The following is a 6000-nucleotide window of genomic DNA, read 5'->3' on the forward strand; positions in this document are numbered from 1 at the left end:
CAGTGCGCAAACACCGAATTTAATTCTCATTTGCATCTTCTTGTGGTTGAACGGACAAATACACCTCACCAATTTAAACATTCGAGCACAAAAGGATGCGAAAGAGCTTAATTCAGCACCTGCACACTGCATTCACAGCACGCACACAGAAAGCAGTGACATCTCACAGCCCATGCAATTGCAATTTCTTGCGCTTGAATGGAAAAATACGTTATGTTGAAATACCGGCCTTGGTGAGCATCCTCCAAAAACTGTTGGTTCTGTCTTAAGTGAATGAAAACAGTTGAGATTCAATGGATCCAAGCAGTGTCTCTTAAAGTGACCGCGCCTAATTTACTAGATGCTGTCAGTGTCCTTAATGTTAATCCAAAGCCCCTTTCACACAGTGCATTGATCCCGGAAAAATTGCCAGAGTGCCTTCTGTGTGAATGCAAACATGTCCTGGGATTGATCCTGGGAAAAATCCCAGGATGGGGACCTAGTAAAATTGCCCGGATCAGTCCCCGAACGAGCCTTGTGTGAACAAAAGCCAGGACCAATGCCATAAAGGGTGTGTCGTAGTGATGACGCTTTTACCGGGTGTTTTGAAGGCAGATCAACGTTCACAATGAAAAAATATGCACAAACTGGAATGAAGCAGAGATCAGGGAGCTCATTACTATCCGCGCTGAAGCTGAGATTGTTCATCAGCTTAGTGAAACAGTACGCAGGTAGGCCTGGGCGATAAAACAGTATCGATATTTATCGACGGTACACCTTCTTCGATAACGATATAAAAAATGTTCGATATAGACACATACTATGAGTGACGCAGACAGCACACACAAACACGGACATGAGTGCTGTGCCTGCCTGTGATGAGGAGATTGTGAGTAAAGAATGATTATTAGTCGAATTTAAAATAAACATTTGCATTTGAATGCAAAACTAGTACAATCCAAGGTTAGATGTGTGTCAGAGAGCGTCATCAGTGGAGCACAAGATGGATGTAAGTGACGTTGTCGTTTAATGTTTGGTTAGTCTAGCACACGAGACGCGCAGTTGCTGCATTATTCATTCAAAATATTAGAGAAATATAGAAGCTCAATGCCTAGAAGATCTTGATTATGATAAAACCCGAAACCAAGCCATTCACACAGAATGCATATTCAGCGCATTTTCTAGATGGACAAATACGACTGCTGCACTCACGTCTCACACAAGAAATGTAGACAGCCATGCAAAGTTAAAGGGGTCCTATTATGCTAATATTTTAATTTAAAAATAAATGTATTTCTGTCACTGCTGTGAACTAACCCCTGCACAGAATATGAAGAATATGAAAAGCTTAGGGAGTCAACCATCCACAATACCCATAAAATATTATCTATTTATCGTTACCAACAAAAATCTCAGAAAATAGTATAGTTTGTCAATTTCACTGGAACAGACTGTTGGACAGGTTACCAATGGAACCTTGTTGGAGGTTAAAAAACTGGGCTGAAATTTTGCAGAATAACTGGAAAGGACACAAGCAATCTCATGCAAATATAAGCCAGTTGGTAATCTGAAACCAAGCAACTCCAGCGAACTCAATCATAAAAATGATTGAGTGCATTTATATTGCACTTTATACAGTACAGATTGTCTCAAAGCAGCTTTACAGTGTTAACCAGGAAAATAGTGTGTCGATAATGTAGGAGGAGGACAATAGTAAACAGTCAATTTTTCAGTTAAAGTCAGTTCATTGTTGATTCAGTGGTCATCATCCATCTCAGTTCAGTCCTCTTCAAATAGTGTGCAATCAAGCCAACAATATTGCCAGAAATGAAGTGTCCCCAACTAAGCAAGCCGAAGTTGACAGTGGCAAGGAACTTCATCGGTTACAGAAATGGAGGGAAAACCTTAGGAGAAATCAGGCTCAGTCAGGGGGCCAGTTCTCTTCTGGCCAGACGAAACCAGCATGGTGTGGTTTAATTCTAGGTTGCTACACAAGTCAGATTGTGCAGAGGACTCATCTGGTTCTCGTGGTCTTGTGCAGATGGCTGCAGGTCTTGTAGACACCAGCTAAAAGTGAGATGAGTAAGTGTAGAGGTACTCAGAAGTGGCATTCATTGATATTAGAAGAGAATCAAATGACTTCAGTGTTTTTATTTCAACTGACTGCCCAAGGCCAGCATGAATGATGCTCAGAACAGTTGACGGGCCACTTCTGTGCGTCGTCATGAAAGCTCATCATTTCGATGTGTTTTTAAGCCTTGCCAATTTAAACATTCAAGAGATTTTAAAGCATTCAAGAACAAGAAGACACAAAATAACTCAACTCTTGAGTACTCGCGTGCCGTGTTCAGTGCGCAAACACCGAATTTAATTCTCATTTGCATCTTCTTGTGGTTGAACGGACAAATACACCTCACCAATTTAAACATTCGAGCACAAAAGGATGCGAAAGAGCTTAATTCAGCACCTGCACACTGCATTCACAGCACGCACACAGAAAGCAGTGACATCTCACAGCCCATGCAATTGCAATTTCTTGCGCTTGAATGGAAAAATACGTTATGTTGAAATACCGGCCTTGGTGAGCATCCTCCAAAAACTGTTGGTTCTGTCTTAAGTGAATGAAAACAGTTGAGATTCAATGGATCCAAGCAGTGTCTCTTAAAGTGACCGCGCCTAATTTACTAGATGCTGTCAGTGTCCTTAATGTTAATCCAAAGCCCCTTTCACACAGTGCATTGATCCCGGAAAAATTGCCAGAGTGCCTTCTGTGTGAATGCAAACATGTCCTGGGATTGATCCTGGGAAAAATCCCAGGATGGGGACCTAGTAAAATTGCCCGGATCAGTCCCCGAACGAGCCTTGTGTGAACAAAAGCCAGGACCAATGCCATAAAGGGTGTGTCGTAGTGATGACGCTTTTACCGGGTGTTTTGAAGGCAGATCAACGTTCACAATGAAAAAATATGCACAAACTGGAATGAAGCAGAGATCAGGGAGCTCATTACTATCCGCGCTGAAGCTGAGATTGTTCATCAGCTTAGTGAAACAGTACGCAGGTAGGCCTGGGCGATAAAACAGTATCGATATTTATCGACGGTACACCTTCTTCGATAACGATATAAAAAATGTTCGATATAGACACATACTATGAGTGACGCAGACAGCACACACAAACACGGACATGAGTGCTGTGCCTGCCTGTGATGAGGAGATTGTGAGTAAAGAATGATTATTAGTCGAATTTAAAATAAACATTTGCATTTGAATGCAAAACTAGTACAATCCAAGGTTAGATGTGTGTCAGAGAGCGTCATCAGTGGAGCACAAGATGGATGTAAGTGACGTTGTCGTTTAATGTTTGGTTAGTCTAGCACACGAGACGCGCAGTTGCTGCATTATTCATTCAAAATATTAGAGAAATATAGAAGCTCAATGCCTAGAAGATCTTGATTATGATAAAACCCGAAACCAAGCCATTCACACAGAATGCATATTCAGCGCATTTTCTAGATGGACAAATACGACTGCTGCACTCACGTCTCACACAAGAAATGTAGACAGCCATGCAAAGTTAAAGGGGTCCTATTATGCTTTTTCACTTTTTGAATTTTAGTCAGTGTGTATGTCTGGGCATAAAAAAGATCTTCAAACTTACAAATCTCAAAGTCCACTCCAAAGGGAGATATTTCGTTTTTAAAAAATCCCTTTTCAAAAACTACAACGAACGACTCGTTTGGACTACAGCGTTTGTTTTCCGGGTTTTGTGATATCACAAAGCAGCCCATTAGAATATCATTAAAATAATTCCCGCCTATGGAAATTCGAATGGTTGTGGGGTGGGGAGGGGTAAATCCGTGGTTAGAACACTTGGTTGAGTGCATCAGACAAGACAACCAGAAAGAAGAAGTGCTGCTGTAGCCTCAAGTTTTTGCAAGTTATTACACATGCACCTGAATAATTATGTATGCAAATATGTATGTTACAATTATGAAAACGTTTTTATAATAAATTGCTGACAGTGCAATACTGGACAATGATGTAATCTGCAGAATTTACACATCAATTATGCAGTGTTTCCCATACATTGAGTGCGGGTGTTTTTATATCACTGTATTTTTGAAGGAAACCTACTGTCTTCAGAAAATTGGATGTTATTTTCATTTAATCTTGAATGTTATGTCTGATAAAGCAGTGTCTTTTTGAGCGAAGCGCTGCTTTGAGTTAGGGCCGTGCGATTTGGGGGAAAATATCTGTTAGAAAACACTCTCTGTTTTGAGAATGCCTCCCCCCTCCTTTCTCACTCTTTCTCTCTCCTTCTCTGAATCACCCCTCCTCTATCTGTGTTCTCTCTCTCTCTTGTATGGTGTTTGAATGTCTCTTACTCATATTCAAGGTAAAGGAGTTTGTGCTGATTTATAAGGGGGGTTCAGCCTCCGTCGCCAGGAAGTCTATTCCTTATATAGATATGTTTTTCTGTATATGTGGCAATTTTATACAAAACACATGTTCTTGGGAAAAACATCCTGTATGGATATGTCCCCCTATCTTCATTGGTTAAGAGGGTAAAACTCCCCTCGACAGGCCTATATAAGGCCTATCTGTATTTCTGTGAATAAACTGAAGTATTGAGAATACCATTTGAATGTGTGTTTTCTTACTTCCCGGCCGTATTTACACTTTAAAGAGACTGAGAAGATTTCACGGTGGCAAAGAGAATATCGAGGGACCAAAATGTTATTTATTAACAATATCAAATTGCGTTTTTTTTTGACAGACATTGCGAGCATTATGAGACAGGCTGCGTGAGTGTGGCAAGTATGTCCGTGACGCGGGATTCGCACCGCGTGGGGCAGAGCGGAGCGAGTCTCCATCATGTAGGTGGGTCTGTTGTGAGACAGATCCTACATAACGTTCACGTACTAACAAAAACATCTAAAAATGTATCTTTTATTCTCCAGTATTGAAAACAGAACCGATACGGGAGCTTTTGATATGCGTGTGACACAGCTCTTGCAAATTACCTTTTTTGTTCGTTGTCGGTCATTTCGAAGCTTAAGTTGCATACGGTTTTCTTTAGTTTTAATTTGTCTAACTATCGATCTGACCCAGTAGACGCCATAATCCCACTCTGTCTCTCTCCTGCACCGCTTTCCGGTTTATTTATTTTTTAATGGTGGGTGTTTACGCAGTTGGCTAGAGCAGTGCTGATTGGGGAGAACGGAGGTGCGCTCACTCTTGCCCAGGGCAAGTAAGACTGCAACTCAAGGCTGGCAGTCATGCATATATGCTCTGGAACAGAGTAATATCGCGTCCACATCGCAGGCTTTGCGATTAGCAAATCGCAACGTCTCAAATCGCGATTTCGATTCGATTTAGATTAATCGCACAGCCCTACTTTGTGTACAGCCATTACCAGGGAAACCTTGATCTCTACCACTCCAACAGCGCCTCCTGCTGGCATAGAATGAGCTTGCATATATATGCCACCTGGGAAACACTGGACTATGGTATAAATAAATTCAACTGTATAACAGTTTCACTGCAATTCATGTTATAATGTTAGAATTAAATAATAAAAATAATACATATGCACTTATCTGTACATAGTAAATGCAGTTATTTTTAAGCGGTTGTTGATATCCTATATAAAACGTGATTTAGCCAAAAACAACAACAACAACAATAACGTTACCACTCTATGTCTTGCAATATCAGTGTGTGCAAAGGTTCTGCGCGATCCTCTTGTTCAATATTCTCTGGGTCTGAATCCAGCTCAAATTGATATGGCAATATTGACGCCATCTTTAACTAAACCGGAGCAGACCGTCTAAGCTGTTCGCCAATCACAACGCACTGGGACAGCGAACCAATCACATCACATTTTGTTTTTCGGAAGGCGGGCCTTCATCAAACCTGGAACTAATCGAGCCGTTTGTGCCAGGATGGGGAGAAAGGTATTGTAATAATGTAAATTATGTAAAAAATAATGCATTTTTTGAACCACCAAGCATGAGAGCAT

This window comes from Sinocyclocheilus grahami, unplaced genomic scaffold, assembly GCF_001515645.1.
Source record: "Sinocyclocheilus grahami isolate Dianchi unplaced genomic scaffold, SAMN03320097.WGS_v1.1 scaffold664.1, whole genome shotgun sequence".
Lineage (NCBI taxonomy): Eukaryota > Metazoa > Chordata > Actinopteri > Cypriniformes > Cyprinidae > Sinocyclocheilus > Sinocyclocheilus grahami.